Source organism: Sus scrofa, chromosome Y, assembly GCF_054392235.1.
Source record: "Sus scrofa isolate SSC_HxYL_T2T_F1_AM1 chromosome Y, Sscrofa_HxYL_maternal_Yorkshire_Landrace_v2.0, whole genome shotgun sequence".
Classification (NCBI taxonomy): Eukaryota; Metazoa; Chordata; class Mammalia; order Artiodactyla; family Suidae; genus Sus; species Sus scrofa.
The window spans coordinates 22,728,795-22,749,207 of NC_139402.1; positions in this window are offsets into that span (position 1 = coordinate 22,728,795).

Consider the following 20,413-nt stretch of genomic DNA (forward strand, 5'->3'; position numbering starts at 1 on the left):
CCAGAGCTCAGGACATCACCAGATCCTTAACCCACTGAGCAAGGCTATGGAATGAACACACAAACTCATGGTTCCTAGTTGGTTTCATTAAACACTGCACCATTATGGGAACTCCTGGACACTCCTAATCCTTCTCTATACCCACGATTGGCAGGGCTGTAATCCCATCTCCTATAAGAGGGAACCCTAAAGACACTCAATTTGATGACATCACCAGAGGGTTCATGGAGGTTCAAAAGAGAGATGCATCTTCCCTTCCTTAAAATTTAGGACACCACAAACAACCTGGAACTGGCCCAAGCCACCACATACCAGGAAGCACCCAAAGAGAGAGTGAGTCTTTACTTATCAATCTGAGGAATATCCTCCTGAATTATCCTGGGTTCATTCTCGGCTAACATTCCTTTGTTTGGATGGCTAACGTGTAGTTTCAGCAATTGACATGTATATTCAGAAGAGTGGAGGTGTAATTTCCCCATTTTTAACATCTTCCTCAGGGGTGATATCTAGGGCTTCATGCTTGATTGACAGAGGAGCTTGTCTTCCCTGGTTGTGCTCTGGGAAGACGTGTTTCAAATGGCCAGTATGTATGTGTCTTTTTTCTCATGTAGGAAAAAACTTGATGTTTTTGGATCACTGGTCCATTTATATATATCATGATCCAACAACAAGCCTGTCAAATTGATGTCTAGCTTGGTAGACTGATGAGAGTGCTGGAGACGAGGCTAAAGATGGAGTTAATATTATTCATCAAAATGTACAAACCGTCTGATGGATCATCATTTACATCAGTATCAACATACCTCCAGAACAACAGCTCAGGGTGCCAATAATCCAATCCTTAATGTGTGAGGGTGATTGCTCCCCACATGCTGCCTAAAAAGCACTTCTCAACTCAGAGTGTAGAAGTTGGTCTGCAATGTCAATGGGCATCATGCTATTGCCCAGGTATTCAGTTGGAATGGAAATTTTAGAGAGAGAACAAATCCTCCAATATGGGCCTATCTGCTCTCTACAAAATTATGGCTGTTTCCCTGAACATAAGTTGTAGTTCAGGTTCAAATTTATTTTTATCAAAAAACGCATTCTGGTTATCCATAGTATAAACTCTCAATTGGAACGAAAATATATGAATACAAAAGACCCACTTCCAATACAGCCTGGATACTGAGAACAAGAAATAGTGAGGAAGGACACACCATTAGAAGCCCTTTACATGGGAAGGGTTTTTTCGGTTCAGAGAAAATGGTACTGAACTTCACCTGATGACTACATCATGCAATTTTTGAGGAAAAGTGTGCAAATCAGGTGCTCTAACCCCTATAATGCAGCGGGGAGCAGTGAATGTAAGGGTCACACTTCAAGGGGCACACTAAAAGGAGTGAAGAATCTGGGACAAGAGGGCTGTTTCTTCCCTGAGTTCTGATATCCACCTGAAGAACAGACACCTGCTTGGCAATGAAATCTTGCCATGGACCCTGGCTTGAATCAAAATTTCCTTTCTCTCTCCGTGCTTTTCCATTCTTCACTTTCTCTCAAATCCCGATGCTGCAAATTTAACAAAGCTTATACTGGATAAAATATCTGAGCCAGGAAATCAATCAAAGTCTTACCCAACTTTTCACCTCCGTCTTCCAATGCCCCATCCAAAATAAAAGAAGTGGTCCAGAATGAATTCCACTGAAGGTTCAAAAACACACAATCTCATGTCTTCCTTCTTCCTCAATTCAAAATGTCAGCCCTTTATGGTGACCCACTGCCCACCTCATATTTATGATGGTTTGGTGGTCCCAAATTTGACACAGTATCAAAATCTTTACAACCACATTCACATGAGGGCTCTAGCAAGTATTACCTAGTTTCCTGCATCAGAAAACAACATGGATGATCAGGTATTCTAGATCTGCTGGAGAGGTGGATATCTGGACTTATGCTTGGGGATAATAGTAAATGAAGTGGGTGACTCTTCATGACTCACTGAATTGGCATCTGAACCCTAGTCTGAGCAACCTTGAACAAGACCTGGCTGCCAATTAACTGGAGTTCATGTTTTCTATCACCCAAACCAGTCTCTAATTTGGAAATTACTCATTCTTTTCTACATCATCGATTTGCAGGGACAGAAACTTCTCTCCTTATAGAGGGTAACCTCAAGATGGTCAAATTGAAGATCTCAACACAGGACTCAAGGATGATCAGAGTAGAGACCCTCCTTCCCTTCCTGACAATTATTGACACCAGAAACATAATGGAGCAGGCCCTAGTCACCACACCACCACCCAGGAACCAAAGAGAGATAGGGCTTGTGATTTTTACATCCAGGAAAATTCCATCTTAAGTATCGTGGTTTCATTCTTGGTTAAAATTCCTTTTCTTTGGACGTCTATCATATGGTTTCAGCTATTGACATGTATATACAGAAAAGTGGGGCCTTAATTTCCCATTTTTGAATGTCTTCTTCAGTATTGAAATTGAGGGTCTTTTGAATGGTTGAAGTCAGAGGGGAATGTATTCCACGTTTTTACTCTAGGATGACTTGTTTCAAATGGTCATTAGGTACCTGTATTGTTCCATGTGTAGGAAAAGACTTGAGGTAGTTGGCTCACTGGTCCCATTAAGATAAAACATCATCAAACAGCAAGTCTGTATATTCAATATCTAGCCCGGAAGACTTCTGAGAGTGGTGCCCATGAGTGCAAAGAAGGAGATAAATATTTATGTCAAAATATACCACACATCTGATGGATCATTGTTTACCTAAGTATCAACATACCTCCAGATCAAAATCTCGGGTGACCATCACCCAAATTTTGAGATGTGAGTGTGATAGCTTCCCACATGCTGCCACACATGCATCTCTCTTCTCACAGAGTTGAAGTTAGGACATAATGCTACATTGGCATCAGGACTTTGCCATGGCACAAGTTTCCCCGGAACTGTCAGAGAGAAGTAAACTCCGCCCCCTCTGGGCCTACCTTCTCTCTACATAATTATGGCTATTTCCCTTCACATGTGTGGCAGTTCAGGGCCAACATTGTTTTTCAAATCCCGAATCACAAGTATCCACAGTATAATCTCTCATTTGGAAAGAAAATATGCGAGTTAAAAACACTAACTTCCCAAACAGCCTGGATATAGAAACCAAGGAAATTGTGAGGAAGAACACTACATGAGAAACACAGAATGGGAAGGGGCATTTGGGCTCAGGGAAAATGTCTATTGTCCTTGAACCTGAATTCCACATCATACCACATAAGAGTAAAAGGTGCCAAACAAGGGATCTAATCCCTATCTACCAGGGGGAGCGCTCAATATAATGGCTGGATTTCAAGAGTCATGCCAAAAACAACTGAAGATTTATGGTCAAGAAGGCTGTTTCTTTCCTGAAGTCGTATATCCACCTGAACAACAGACACCTGCTCAGTGCTGGGATCTTGCCCTGATCTGCTTCTTGAATCAAAATCTCCTTTATCTCTCTCTGTCTCTCCACTTCCAACTCCTTCACACTATCTCAAAAGATACTGCACTGAGATTACCTGGGTTGATCTTGGATGAAATATCTCAGCCAGGAGAGCAGTCCTAGTATTTACCCAACATTTTCCCTCTGTCTTCTGATCAGCTATATAACATACAAGCAGTGCTCCAGAATTAATTCCTCTGTAGGTAAAGGAATATTCCATCTTGGACAATCCTGCAACAACAATTCCCACTCTCAGCGCTTCCCGTTTACATGCTGGCCACCTGAGGTGTATTGCATAATACATTGTCCCAAATTTGACTCAGAGATCAACGTATGTTAAACAGTATTCACAAAAGTGGTCTAGCAAGAATTAGCTTTCCTGAAGTGCTGGGAGCCACAAAGTAGCTAAGAAGAATGATCCTGCTTGAGGGCTAACTGTAAGCAAAGCTACAGCACAGGCTGAAGAAACTGAAGCTGCAAAGCAGTTTCAAAGAATTCCCCAGCTGATCCTGTTTAGTAAAAATTCCTGAAAAATGACTTCTCTTCTATTCTTGTGCTTTTTTGCTGTCTGATGTTAATGTGTGTTGTAAGTGATTCTTGGATCATAAAATGGGAACTTCCTCAAATTCCTGAGTCTCTACCCAAGTATGGGCCATTACCTACTTATAAACCTAAGCCCTAGCCAAATAGGTTGAAAACAATTGAACAATGTATAAAGAACTTTCCCTAGAATAGGAAGTTTTCCGCAGTGGAATAATAGTAGATGTTAATTATTACACAAAACTGCCAAGTAAGCCTGGGGACTTTGTTGGACTTTGGTCCGTTCCCATGGAGACAGATTAGGGGGTGGTTTGGGTGTTGCCCATGGCCCAACAATTGTGGCTACTATAACGCGAGATATTTTTCCACAAAAAACGCTACCTGTTGGGACCCAGCAGGTGGAAATTATTATTTTAATAATTGCCAGGATAGTTTAATACATAGACTTGATAATTAATGTTTTATATAACTATAAACAAAGTTTATATAAGACAGTTTATGTTCCCACGATCTTCTAATGGTCTGAGGTCAGCCTGACCTCAAAAGCAAGCCATGTGTGAATACCCCACTCCCCATTCATGGCTGCTCATGCCTGCTATAGGAGCACAATAGGTAGCTTGAGGCAAGAATATCTATCACCTTATGCCAAATCATGCTGAAGCAAAAATTATATACCTATAATTCTGCTTGCTAATCATTTATTTTCTAAGAATAAAAGTACAGTTTGCACGTATTTTCTATGTAATCTTCATTTAAAATCTAAAACTAATAGAACAGTTTTGAATAATAAATTAACTCATATTGTTGTTTTGTGTTTTCGATAATAAATTAGCACATATTGCTCTTTTCTGTTTTGAATAATAAATTAGCACATATTGTTATTTTGTATAATCATACACAAGAGTAAAATGTATAAAAGTTGATGCTTTCCTTTCAATAAACGGGTCATCTGCAGCATTTGCTGAGGGAGTTGGCTTTAATTCTCTCCGTGCTGTTTGTAGCCCCTCCTCCTGTTCATCATCTCCTGGTTGCTGGAGCTGGACCCTGGAACTACAGCAGACCACATCTGGATGATCAGACTTTCTGGATTTGCTGTGGAAATGGACATCTTGTTGGATGTGAACATCTGCTTGGGGGATTTAGGAAATGAAGTGTGTGACTATTCATGTCTCACTGAATTGGTAGCTGAACACTGGGATGAGCACCCTTGACCATGGGGCAGAATGCAATTTTTCTGTCACACAAAACAAGTCTCTATTTGGGACACTCCACACTCTTCTCTAGGCAGAGGGGCCTGCTTTCCGTTTTGGTGCTATGGGAAATGGTGTTTTAAACGGCCATTAGGGATGAGTTTTTATCACATGTACACAAAATTTAGGTGGTCGTCTTATGATCTGATTAAGATATCCCATAATCAATTAGCAAGGCTGTATAATCGGTGTCTTTCTAAGGAGATTTATGTGAGTGTTGGCCATGAGGCTAAAGTTAGAGATAATATTGTTCACGAAATTTTACAACCCAGGTGATATATCATCCTTTATAACAGTATCAACATAACTCCAGAACAACATCTAAGGATGCCCATGGTCAAACCCTTGATATGGGAAGCACAGAACTTCCCACATGCCACTCAAAACACCAGACATCTCACAGAATATCAGTTGGGCCAAAAGGCTTGAGGCATGTCATTCAATTGCATGGCAACCTATTGGTTTGGAATACTCAGAGGGAAGGCTACACCATATGCTATGCCCACTTGCCCTCTAGGAAATAATGACTCATTCCCTGAATATGTGTGAAAGTTCAGGGTCAAGGTTATTATTCAAAAACTGAATCCCAGGAATCCACAGTATTAAAAAGTCAATTCAAAGGAAAATACGTGAGTGAAAAATACATATTTCCAAAGTACTGTAGACTGAGAATAAGGAAAGATAGAGGAAGAACACAGCATGAGAAGACTTATACAATGGAAGGGGCTTTTTGGCTCAGGGAAAATATCTATAGTCCTTTGGTCTGATTGGAACATCATGCAATTTTAGAGAAAAAGTGTGTCAATCAGGTGCTTTAAAATCTATCTTGGAGCGGGGATCATTGAAGGTAAGGGCCAAATTTCAAGTCATGCCAAAAAAAGTGAAGACTCTGGGTCAAGAGTGTTGTTTCGTCTCTAAAGTCAGATATTCACTTGAACCACAGACACCTGCTTGGCACTGAGATCTTTCCCTGGACTGTTCCTTGAATCAAAACCTCCTTTATCTCTCTCTCCCCTTCTCTCTCTCTCACTATCTCTCTCTATCTAATTCTCCCTCCTTCACTCTGCCTCTATTACTGCTACCCCAAGAATATATGGGGTCATCGTGGATGAATTATCCCAACCAGAAGAGCAGTCCAAGTGTTTACCAAACATTTTCCCTCCGTTTTCTGAGCTCCCATCCAAAATATCATTGGTTTTCCAGAAAGAATTCCTCTGTAAAAAGACATATTCATATGTGGGCCATCCTCCCCCAACATTTCCCATTGTGAGCACTTACCGGTGACCTGCTGACCATTTACTATGTGATACCATCTACGTGGTCCCAAATTTGATGCAAAGATGGAAATATTTTAAAACATATTTACATGAGTATTCTAGCAAGAATTAGATATCCAGCAGGACACCACACCCGGATGATCAGGTCTTCTGGATTTGTTGGGGAGGTGGATATCTGGACTCTTGTATGAAGATTTGGGAAATGAAGTCTGTGACTCTTCATGACTCACTAATTTGGCATCTGAACAATGGTCTGAACACCCTTGAGCAAGGTCTGGCTGACAATTTGGTGGAATGCAAGTATTCTGTCCTCCAAAACCAGTCGATATTTGGGATACTCTTCACCATTCTCTAGATCATTGATTGGAGGGGACAGAGTCCCCTCTCCTCCAAGTGGGAACCCTCAACCCCTCCACATGAAGACCTCACAACAGATCTTATGGTAGATCACAAGGGAGACCCTACTTCCCATACGTACTCATTATGATTGAATCTTTTTACACATGTAGGAAAAGAGTTGAGGTGGTCGGCCCACTAGTGCCTTTAGATATACCATAATGAAGAGCAAGCCTGCATAATCAATGTATAGATCAGTAGACTGATGAGATTATGCGCATGAGCCTAAGGATGGAGATAATAGAGTTCATCCAAATGTACCATCCACCTGATGGATCATCCTTTATATCAGTATCAACATACATCTGGAACAACAGCTCAGTGTGACCAGCATCAAACCCTCCAGGTATGAGGTTGAGAGCTTCCCACATGCTGCCCAAAAGCCCCCTCATCTCACACTGTGGCAGATGGTCTGCAAGGAATGATGGGCACCATGCAATTTCCGTTGAAACCAGTTGACCTGGAACTTTCAGAGGGAAGTAAACTCTTCCTACTCTGGGCCCACCAGTTCTCTACATAATTATGGCTCTTTCCCAGAACGTGTGCAGCAGTTCAGGGTCAACAGAGTTTTTCAAAACTGCATCTCTGTAATCCACAGTATAAACACTCACTCAGAATGAAAAAAATGTGTGTGAGAAAGACCTACTTCCCAAATAGCTTGCATACTGAAAAAAGGAAAGAGTGAGTAATGATCCTACATAAGAAGATTATACATGGGAAGTAATTTTTGGCTTAGGGAAAATTTAAAATGTTATTTAATCTTATCCCAACATCATGCAATTTCAGAGGAAAAGGGTGCCAAAGTGGGGATCTAACACCTATGTTTCAGTGGAGAGCAGTTTTTGCAAGTGCCATGCCAATAAGGAGAGAAGAATCTGGGACAAGGGTGTGTTTTTTCCCTGAAATCAGATATCCACATGAAGCTCAGCCACATGCTCAGCACTGAGATCTTTCCCTTAACTGTTGCTTGAGTCAAAATCTCTTTCTCCTTCACACACACACACACACACACACACACACACACACACACACACACACACACCTCTCTCTCTCTCTACCATTCTCCCTTAACTTTCTCTCAAAACATGCTGCCTCAAGAACAACTGTGGTGATCCTGTGTGAAACACCTCAACCAGGAATGCAGTCAAGATTTAGCCAAATATTTTCTCTCAGTCTTCTGATACCCCTTCCAAAATACAAACTGTAGTTCAGAAAGACCAACTCTGTAGGAAGAGAGAAGTTCCAAATGGACTCATCCTCCACCAACACTTCTAATTGTCATCCCTTCGTGAGGACCACCCAACCACCTCATGAATACTGCAGTCTACTTGGTCCCAAATTTGAATGAGTTCAAATTTTTCCTTCAGGTTCTCAAGAGGGCTCTATTAGGAATTCGCTTTTCTGCATCCAACCACCCTTGGACAACCAAGTCTTCTGCATTTGCTGGGGAGGTGGACATCTTGAATCATGCTAGTGGGAGAGAAGAAATGAAGTCTGTGACTCTTCATATCTCAATGAATTGTCTTCCCAATCCCTGGTCTGAGCACCCTTGAACAACGGCCTGGTGGAGTTCAGTCCTTATGGACAATGGACCAGAGAGCAGGTTTCTGGCACCCATATCAGTCTCTATTTGGGATACTCCTATTCCTACTATAGAACCTTGATTGACAGGAAAAGAATCCCCTCTTCACCAAGATGTAACACTCAAAACTTGAAGACCTCAACACTCCACTTGAAGACTTCACCACAGGGCTCATGGAGGTCACAAGAGAGACCCTCCTTCACTTCCTTAAAACTGTGGGCACCACAAATAAATGGCACTGGCCCATGACAAGACACTACCAGCCAGCAACCAAAGATAGAGTGGTCTGTGCTTATCAAGTCCTGGATATCCAAATGAATTAACCGATTTAAATTACTTTTAACTTTAAGTTGCATTTAGAGTTCTAGGCTGTGGTTTCAGTTATTGACATATACATTCAGAAGAGTGAAGCTTTAATTTCCCCCTTTGGAATGTCTTCTTCAGGTATGACATCGAGGGCTTCCTGCTGGTTTGAAGGCAGAGGGGCATTTTTTTCCATGTTTGGGGTCTGGGATGACATATTAAAAAAGATAATTAGGGTTCAGTCTTTTTTCACACTTATGAAAGACTCCTGGTGGTTGGCTCACACAAGTGCAGTACAAGATATCCATGTCTAGCTAGGTGGTGGCCATGAGGTTAAAGATGGAAATAATATTGTTTTGTCAAAATGTACCACACATTTAATGGGTCATCATTTACATCAGTATCTACATACCTCACGAACAACAGCTCAGTGTGCAACTCGTCAAGCCCTCAAGAGGTGAGAGTGGGTAATTCCCACATGCAACCCACAAACACCTCATATCTCACAGAGTGGTGGTTGGGCCGCAAGGCTGAATGGGCTTCATTCCATTGCCATGGCAACCAGTTGGCCTTGATCTTTCAGAGGGAAGGCAGCTCTTCCCACTCTGGGCCCACCTGCTCTCTGCGTAACAATGACTCATTCCCCAAACTAGTGTGGCAGTTCAGGGTCAACATTTTTTCCCAAAAGCTGCATCCCAAAATCCACAGTATAAAATCTCAGTTGGAAAGAAATTATATCATTGAAAAAGACCCCCTTTGCAAAGAACCTGGATATTTAAAACAAGAAAGGAGTGAGCTAGAAAACAACAGGAGATGCCCTTTACATGGGAAGGGGCTTTTTGTCTTAGCAAAATGCTTACTGTCCTTTAAACTGATCTGCTCATCAAGTAATTTTAGAGAAAATGGTGCAATATGAAGGCTCTCACACCTATCTTCCAGTGTGAAGCAGTGAATGTAAGGGAAAAATTTCAATATTCACGCCAAGACGGAGTGAAATTTCTGGGACAAGAGTATTTTTTCTTCCTTGAATTCGGATAAACACCTGAACCACAGAAAAAGGCTCAGTCCTTACATCTTGACCTGGACTGTTGCTTGAAGAAAAAAATCTCCTTGATCTCTCTCTTTATCTCTCTCCAAATCTCTCCTTCACTCTGTCTTGAATTCTGCTTCTGCAAGAATGCTTGGGATGATCCTGGAAGAAATATCTGAGCCAGGAGAACAGTCATAGTCTTTTCCCAACAATTTATCTCTCTCTTTTTATCCCACATTCAAACTACATGTGGTGGTCCAGGAAGAAAACCTCTTTAGGAATACAGACATTCCAATTGGGGCCATCCTCCACTCACTCTTCTCATGATCAGAAATTGATGTTGAAACGCTGAGCACCTCATGGTACTGTGGTATACGTGTTACCAAATTTCACTCAGAGATCAAAACATTTTCAACCATGTACAGATGAAGGCATTACCAAGGATTAGAATCATGCAGCAGACAACACCTGCATGATCTGGACTTTTGAAATTGCTGGGGTGGTGGACATCTGGACACATGCTTGGGGTATCTAGGAAATGTAGTCTGTGGCTGTCTATATCTCATTTAATTGATATCAGAACACTGGTCTGAACACACTTGAGCAGGGCCTCCGCAGACAATGGGCAATAATGCAATTTTTCTGATACCCCAAACCAGTCTCTCTTTGGGAAACTCCTCATCCTTCACTAGACCCTTGATTCAAAGGGCCAGAGTCCCCCCTCGTCCAAGAGGGAAACCTCAAGACCCTCCACTTGAAGCCCTCACCAGAGGGCTCATGGAGGATCATAAGATCATCCCTCCTTTCCTTTATTGCATTTGTGGACACCACAAATAAGCTGGCACTGGCCCTATTCACCACACTAACAGGCAACCCCCAGAGACAAAGCTTGTGAATATCTACCTGAGAAAAATCCACAAGAAATATACTGGAATCATTTTCAGTTATATTTTGTTTGGGACGGCTAGCCTGGGATTTCAGCAATTGACATGTATATTTAAAAATATTGAGTTGTAATATCCCCCTTTAAAAGACTTGTTCAGGGGTGATATATAGGACCTCGTTCTTGGTTGAAGAAAAAGGGGCCTGGATTCCTTGTTTGGTTTCTGGAGTGAGGTGTTTCAACCTTGATTTATGCAGGAGTTTTTTCGTATTTTCACGTATAGGAAAGACTTGTGTTGTCAGATTACTTGTCCCATTATTGTATACCATGATCATAGATCACCCCTGTATAATTGATTTCTATTTCAGTAGACTGATGAGAGTGTGGCTGTGAGGCTAAAGATGGAGATAATCGTTTTCACCAAAATGTACCACTCACCTGATGGATTATCCTTTACATCACTATTAACATACCTCAAGAACAAGCGATCAGGGTCCCCATTGTACAACCTTCAAGGTGTGAGGGTGAGAGCTCCCCACATGGAGCCAATCACGTCCCTCTTCACTTACAGAGAGGCTGTTGTGTCACAAGGCTTGAAGGGCTCTAACCCCTATTTTCCAGCGGCGAGCAACCAATCTTAGGGCCACATTTCAATAGTCACACCAAGAAGGATTGGAAAATCTGGGACAAGAGTCCTGTTTCTTCCCTGAAGTGAAATATCCACCTGAACAACAGACATATGCTCAGTGCTAAAATTTTGCTGGGGACTGTTCCTTGAATCAAAATCTCCTATCCCTCTCTCTCTATCTATCTCTCTTTCTCTCTGTCTCTCTCTCACAGACTCTTGCTCTTGCTACACTTCTCCATCCTTCACTCTCTCTAATACTGCTCTCCAAGGAATACCTTGTGTTATCCTTGGTGAATTATCTGATCCAGGAGAGAAGTAAAAGTCTTTACCCAACATTTTTGCTCCATCTCCTGATCCCCCATCCAAACTACGTGTTGGTACAGAAATAAATCCTCTGTATGAATAGGCATATTTTCCAACATGGGCCATCCTCTCAAATCTCTAACCATTATCAGCATTTCATGGTTACCTGCTTACCACCTCATATGTACATTGTTTCCATGATCCCATATTTGACTCAGAGATCAACATATTTTCAACCATGTTAACATGAAGGCTCTAGCATAATTAGCTTACCTGAAGCAGTCCCTACCTTGACCATCAGGTCTTCTGGATTTTCTGGGGATGTGGACATCTGGACTTCTGGTTGGGGGATTTAGGAAATGAATTATGTGACTCTCCATTTCTCAGTGAATTGGCATCTGAACACTGGTCCAAGCACCCTTGCGCAATTACCTGGTTGAAAATGGCCCAGAGTGCAAGATTTCTGTCAAGAAATACCAGTCTCTATTTGGAACATTCCTCATTCATCTCTTGACCCACGTTTGTCAGACTGGTTCCACTCAATACCTTCCATTTGAAGATCTCACCAATGGGCTCACAGAGGATCAGAAAATAGACCCCTCCTTCCCATCCTTAAAGTTGACACCACAAACAAGCTGGCACTGGCCCTAGTCCGAACACTACCAGCCAGCAACCAAAGAGGTAGAGGGCTTGTGCATATCCACCTGTGGAAAATCCACCAGAATTACCCTGTATTCATTCTCCAGTAAATTTCTTTTTTTTTTTTTGGATGGCTTCTCTGTGGTTTCAGATACTGACATGTATAATCAGAAGGGTGGAGCTGTAATTTCCCCCTTTGGATGTCTTATTCAGGGGTGGCATCATGGTCCTTTTGCTTGGTTGAAAGCATTAGGGGATGATTTCTGTGTTTGTGTTCTTGATGAGGTCTTTCAAATGGCGATTAAGCAGTAGTCATTTTTCACATGTGGGAACAGACTTGAGGTGTTTGGCTCACTGATCTCTTTAGGATATGTCATGATCAAACTGCAAGTTTTTATAATTGATGTTTATTTCAGGAGACTGATGAGTGTGGTGGCCATGAGGCTAAAGTTGACAATAATACTGTTCATCAAATTGTACCAGCCATCTGATGGATCATCCTTTACATCAGTATCAACATACCTCCAGAAAAACATCTCAGGGTGCCCATCGTCCAACCCTCAAGTTGTGAGGGTGAGAGCTTCCCACATTGGACCCATCATGCCCCTCTCCTCTCACAGAGATCATAATGTTTCACAAGGCTCAGTGGGATTGATACCATTGCCTTGGCAAACAATTGGCTGAGACCTTTCAGAGGGAAGGAAACTCTGCTCACTCTGGGCCCAGCTGCTATCTACATAAAGATGGTTTTTTCCCTGAACATGTATGGTATTAAAGGTGAACGCTGTTTTTCAAACACTGCATCCATAGAACACAAGGCATAAAATTTAATTTGGAACTAAAATATGTGATTGAAAAATACTCATGCCCCAAATAGCCTGGGTACGGAAAGCAAGGAAAGAGTGAGGAAAAACAACATTTTTTGGAAGGGGCTTTTCTGCTCAGGGAAACGATCTACTGTCCTTGAACCTGATCCCCAAAACATACCATTAGAAAAGAGAAGGGTGCCAAATGGGGGCTCTAACCTCTATCTTCCAGTGGGGGCAATGATTTTAAGGGGCACATTTCTAGAGTAATGTCAAGAAGGAATGAAGCATCTGGTACAAGAGAGCTGGTTTTTCCCTGATGTTGTTTATCCACTTGAAACACTGAAAACTGCTTGGTCTGAGGTCCTGCCCTGGACTACTGCTTGAATCAAAATCTCCTTTATCTCTCTCTCTGCTTAACTCTCATTCACTCTCTCTCTTACTCTGCTGTCCCAAAAATATCAGGTAATCCTCTTTGAATTATCTGATCCAGGAGAAGAGTCCAAATTTTTAACCAATATTTTCTGTTGGAGTCTAGCTCCATCAACCATGTCCAGCAGCCAGGACATATACACACCTAAAGGAGATGAACAGCGTCACCATTTGTAACAGAGACAGTTTCGTTGTCCCTTCTTTGAGGGCACTCAACCTCTCAAAATTTATTGGCATAAGTGGTTGATTATATAGACAGTTTTCCACTACAGATTGCATCACAGTGTTAAAAGTACATAGGTTAATTATTAGGCTATTTTATCACGTTACAGTAGCAATACCTCATGTTTTAAAACTTTAGTCCAACTAAATTTAGTGAGTACAATTCAAGGACAAGCATGCACAGCATATCATGTGGGAAAGAGGAGACCTAGTACAAACCACCTTATGTCCAGCCAGTTCCCAAAAGCTGAAGAAGTTACAGACAAAAAAAAATCTTGCCTTCAGTCTAGTGTCTATCTTTAAAGCGTCCTTGGCAGAGAGACAGTGTGAGAAAATACAAACCAATATAGCCAGCCACCACTAAACGTTTCTAAAATCAAGGACAAATCTCACACCAAGGTTTCTTTTGATCATGAATAATATATGTCTAACTTCTATAGACCTCATTATAGTCCTAACTCTAAAGTTTACTTTAGTTAAAGTGTAACTAGTTAGTAGATAAATGCTATGTTTTAATTAAGTTGGATTTGAAAAGGGGAAAGTCCTTCAGGATGAAATTACTATTATATTATTATTTTAATTTTGTTAAATCGCAAATAAACACAGAAAAATAACAATGGGACATAAGAATAATAAGCAAATAATCAGGAAAGACTGAGGAAAACTGAATAACAAATAAAACAACAGGGAAGACTAGGTCACCCGAGAAACAATCCATGTTCTCCAATGCAAATATGAAAATTGTTTCCCCAGGAAAGCCCCAATTCTTCCCCATCAACATCAACATGAGAACCGTGTAACCTGAGGCCTGCCCCCAGGTTGTACCATACAAGAAGGCCTCAGCATGTCCTCAGTTTTTCACCAAACAGGCAGGCCTCAGCCTGCCCTCGGTTTCTTACCGTAGAGGCAGGGCTTCAGCCTGACTTTGGTTTTTCACCATACAGACAGGTTTTATCCTGACCAGAAGCCCACCTTAAGCTTACATTGATCAGGTGAGCTCCCTTCCTTGATTAGGAACCTGCCTTCAGGTTTTTCTGCCATCAGGCAAGGTCCCTTCCTCGAGTCCCTGCATCTCCTCAGCTCCCTGCAGATATCCTACATCAATTTCATATTTTTAATTTGGTTTTATATATAATGTCCAGATTGGTGAATAAAAAATAAAACAACAGGAAAGACTAGGTCAGCCGAGAAACAATCCCTGTTATCTGGCACAAAGATGGAAATAGTTTTCCAAGGAAAGCCCCAATTCTTCCCCATCAAAATCAACATTAGAATTGTGTAACCTGAATCCTGACCTCAGATTGTACCATGCAGGAAGACTTCAGCCTGGCCTCAGTTTTTTACTGTACAGGCAGGCTTCAGCCTGCCCTCGGTTTTTCCCCATACAGAGAGGCTTCTATCCTGACTAGAAGCCCACCTTCAGATTGCACCGTCCGGCAGGCCCCTTTTTCTAATTATGATCCTGCCCTCTGTTTTGCACTGTTCAGGCAAGCTCCCTTCCTTGGATCCTTGTATCTTCTTGGCTCCCTGCAATTTTCCCCATATTCTGATCCACCAATTGAACAAAAATTTGGTCCAGAAAAAATACCTCTGTAGGAATATACATACAATGCAACACAGGATATCTTACCTCAACTCTTCCCATTGTTAGCCCTTCACTGTCACCTGCGGACCACCTCATGTGCACTGCGGTATACATGATCGCATATCTAATTCTGAGATGAGCACATTTTTGACAACGTTCACATGAGGGATCTAGCAAGAATTAGCTTACCTGCATCTACAACACGGGGATGATCAGATCTTGTGCATTTGCTGGGCAGGTAGATCTTTGGACTCATGTTTGTGGGCTTTAGGAAATGAAGTCTGTGACTCTCCATGTCTCAATGAATTGGCATCCGTACACTGGTCTGAGCACCCTTGACTAATGACCCGGTTGAAAAGGGGCCTGATGGCAAGTAATCTGTCTCACAAAACCAGTCTCTATTTGGAAAACACATCATCCTTCTCTAAAGCCTCAATTGACAGGGAGAGAGTTCCCTCTCCTACAGATGATAACCGTCAACACCATCCACTCGAAGACATGCATATTCATAATGTTGCAGTCATAATTCTGCCCTTAATAATGTATTTTTCATTGGTGATATAAAGGCCTCTCACTTGGTTGAATGCTGAAGTGGCTGGTTTCATTATTTGGGCTCTGGAATAATGTGTTTCAAATGGGCATTATGCAAGAGTCTTTAATCATGTGTGGGAAAAGACTTTAGATGTCACCTCACTGATCTCTTCATGGTAGATCATGATCAAACAGCAAGCCTGTATAATTGATGTCTAGCTTGGTAGACTGATGAGAGTTTTGTCCATGACTATAGATGGAGATAACACTGTTTGTCATATTGTACCACAACTTGATGGATCATCCTTTACATCAGTATAAACTTTCCTCCAGAACAACAGCTCAGGGTGCCCATCGTCCATCCCTCTAGGTTTCACGGTGAGAGCTTCCCACATGACACCCAACAGGCACCTCTCAACTCCCAGATTTGCAGATGGGCCACAAGGCTCAATGGGTGTCTTGCCATTGCCATGCACACCAGTTGGCCTGGAACTTTCAGAGGGAACAAATTCTGCCCAATTTGGGCTCACCTTCACTCTACATAATGATAGATCTTTCCCTGAACATGTGTGGCAGTGCTGGGTCCACATTTTTTTTCAAAAGTTGTGTCCCAGGAATAGACAGAATAAAATCTCAATTGAAATGAAAATATGTGAGTGAAATAGACCCCCTTCCCAAATAGCCTTGATAGTGTAAACAAGGAAGAGAGAGGAAGTTCAAAACATGAGAAGCCCTTTACCTTGGAAGGAGTTTTTGGCTCAGGGAATGTGTCTACTGTCCTTTAACCTGATCCTAACATCATGCAATTTTAGAGGAAATAGGTGCCAGACAGAATCTCTAGACCCTATCTTCCAGTTGGGATCAGTGAATGTAAGGGCTGCATTTCAATAGACACACCAAGAATGAGTGAAAAATCTGGAACAAGTCTGCTGTTTCTTCCACTGAAGTTGGGTATCCATCTGAAGAAGAGACACCTGCTCAGTGTTGAGGCATTGCCCAGGACTTTTTCTTGAATCAAAATCACCCATCTCTCTCTCTCTCTCTCTCTGTATGTATATGTATATGTATATGTATATGTATATGTATATGTATATGTATATGTATATGTATATGTATATGTATATGTATATGTATATGTATATGTATATGTATATGTATATGTATATGTATACATCTAAGACTCTGTACCTCTCTCCACTACCCTCTCCATCACTCTCTCTCTAATCCTGTCATGAGAATAATTTGGGTGATCCAGGGTGAAATAACTGAGCCAGAAGAGAATTCCAAGTATTTATTCAACTTTTTCCCTCCATCTTCTTATCTGCCATTCAAAGTACAAGTGGTGGTCGAGAAATTACTCCTCTGTATAAATAGACATATATTCCAACATGGGACATCCTCTCTGCACTCTTCTCATTGTCAGCCCTTAACTGTGAAACGCTGACCTCCTCATGTGTACTGAAGTATATGTGGTAAAATATTAAACTCAGAAATAAAAATTTTTTCAACCAAGTTCACATGAGGGCTCTAGCAAGAATCAGCTTTCCTGAAGAAGACCACATATGTGTGATCAGTTCTCCTCGACTTGCTGGGCAGGAAGAAATCTAGACTCCTCTTGGGGAATTTAGGAAAAGAAGTTTGAGACTCTTCATGTTTCACTGAATTGTTATCAGAACAACAGTCTGAACACCATTGACCAATGGATGGGCAGACAAAGGCCCAGAGTACATGATTTCTGTCAATGAAACCAGTCTCTATTTTGAACATTACTTGTCATTCTCTAGACCCACGTTCGTCAGGGACAGAGTCCCCACTCAATCAAGAGGGAACCCTCAATACCCTCCACTTGAAGACCTCACCACAGGGATCATGGGGGATTAGAAGAGAGTCCCTCCTCCCCTTACTTACAATTGTTGACACAACAAAGTTGGCCCTGTCCCTAGTAACCACACTACCAGCTGGCACCCAAAGAGAGGGAGGGATTGTGATTATCCACCTGTAGAAAAGCCACCTGAAATATACCAGTTTCATCTTGGATAAACTCCTTTGCTTTGTATGGATAGCATGTGGCTTCAACTATTGCCATATATATTCATAAAAGTGGAGCTGTAATTCCCCATTTTGAAAATCATTTTCAGGTACAACTTGTGCATGGTTCAAGGAAATGGGGCATGGTTTCCGTGTTTGTTAACTGGGATATTGTGTTTCAAATTGGCACTAGGCATGAGTCTTTTTTCACAAGAAAGAAAAGACGTGAGGTTGTTGGCTCACTGGTACCTTTAATATATACCATGACCAAAGAGCAAGACTGTATAATCAATGTTTAGCTCAGGGGACTGATGAGAGTTGTGGCAAAGAGGCAAATGTTGGAGGTAATACTCTTCGTCAAATTTTACCTTCCATATGATGGATCATCCTTTATATCAGTATCAACAAACCTCCAGGACAACAGCTCAGGGTGGCCGTTGATGACCCCTCGAAGTGTGAGGGAGAGAGCTTACCACATGGGGCCCATAAAACTGTTCTACTGTCACAGAGGCTGTTGTGTAACAAGGTTTGATGGGGGTCAGTCCATTGCCATGGCAACCGGTTGGTCTGAACCTTTCAGAGAGAAGGCAAGACAGCCCACTCTGGTCCCACCTGCTTTCTACATAATGATGGCTCATTCCCTAAATATGTGTTGAACTTCAGGGTCAATGTGGATTTTTAAACTTGGCATTCCTTGAATTCATTACATAAGATATCAGATGCAAAGAAAATATGTGAGTTGAAAAGACCCACTTCCCACATAACTAGGACACTGACGAAAAAAGCAAGAGTGATGAAGAAAACAACATGACAATAAAGTTACTTGTGATGGGGCTTTTTAGCTCAGGGAAAATATTTACTGTCTTTTACACTGATTCCCCTCATCATGCCATTTGAGAAGATAATAGTGTCAATCAGGGGCCTTTACCACTATCTTCCAATGGGGAATAGTGATTGTAATGGACACATTTCTAATGTCAGGCCAAGAAGGCGTGAATAATCTGAGACAAGTGTGCTCTTGCTTCCCTAAAGTCAGATATCCACTTGAACCTCAGACAATTTCTCAGTGCTCAACACTTGCCCAGTACTCTTCCTTGAATCAAAATCTCATCTCTCTCTCTCTCTGTATGTTTCTCCCTCATTTTCCTCTCAAGTCTCCCTGCCCCAAGTTTATCTGTGGTGATTCTGGATGAAATATCTCGACTAGGATAGTACTCCAAGTCTTTACCAAATATTTTCCCTCCATCTTCTGATCCCCTATCATATATAGAACTGGTGGTCCAGAAAGCACACCTCTGTTGGGATAGAGACATTCAAACTTGGCCATAATACCCACACTCTTCCCATTGTCAGGCCTTCATGGTGACCCACTAACCACTTCATATGTACTGTGTGGTCTACATGGTCCCATATTTGACTCAGAGATCAACACTTTTTCAACAATGTTTACATGAGGGCTCTTTCAAGTATTAGCTTACCTGCAGCAGACACCCCCTGTGTTATCAGGTCTGTGGATTTGCTGGGGATGTGTATCTCTGGACTTGTGCTTGGGAGTTTAGGAAATGAAATCTGTGACTCTTCATTTCTCAGTGAATTGGTAACCAAACACCGGTGTGTGCACCACCATTCAGAATCTGGATGAAAATGGGCCAGAACGCAAATTTTCTCTCACAAAAAAACATTATTTTGGAGACAATCATCATCCTTCTCTAGATCATCTATTGGAAGGGAGAGTGTCCCCTCTTTGCCAAGAGGTAAATCTCAAGGCCGTCTATTCCATCCCTCACCACAGGGCTCATGGACAATCATAAGAGAGACCCTCCTTCCTTTCTTACAAATGGGGACACCAGAAAAATATGGTAGTGGCCCTAGTCACCACATCTATATCCAGCTCCCAAAGAGACAGGGATTGTTCTTATCAAACTTTGGAAAATCCACCAGAAATATTCCAGCTTTATTCTTGCTTAAAATTTCTTTGATTTAGATGGGTAGCATGGGATTACATCTGTTGACATATACATTCAGAAGAGTGGGGATGTATATTCCCCATTTTAATGCCTTCTTCAGGGATGATATCTGATGGCCTCAATGTCTGAAGGCAGAGGGGCCTAGTTTCAATGTTTTTTTTGGTCTTTGAATTATGTTTTTTCAAATGGGCATTAGGTACGCATTTTTTTCCCATGTAGGAAAATATTAGAGTTGTCTGTTCCCTCGTCCCTTTAGGATATAACATGATCAAACAAAAACACTCTATTATCAGTGTCTTGTTTGGTAGACTAATGATAGTGGTGGCAACGAGGCTAAAGATGGAGATAATACTGTTCATCAAGTTTTACTACCCTCCTGATGAATCATACTTTATATCAGTATAAACATACCTCCAGAACAAAAGCTAAGGGTGCCCATTATCCAACCCAAGAAGTGTGAGGTTTAGATTTTCTACTTGCCACACAAGCACCTCTCATCTCACAGGGTGGCAGTTGGTGGCAAGGATCAGTGGGCATCATGCCACATCTGT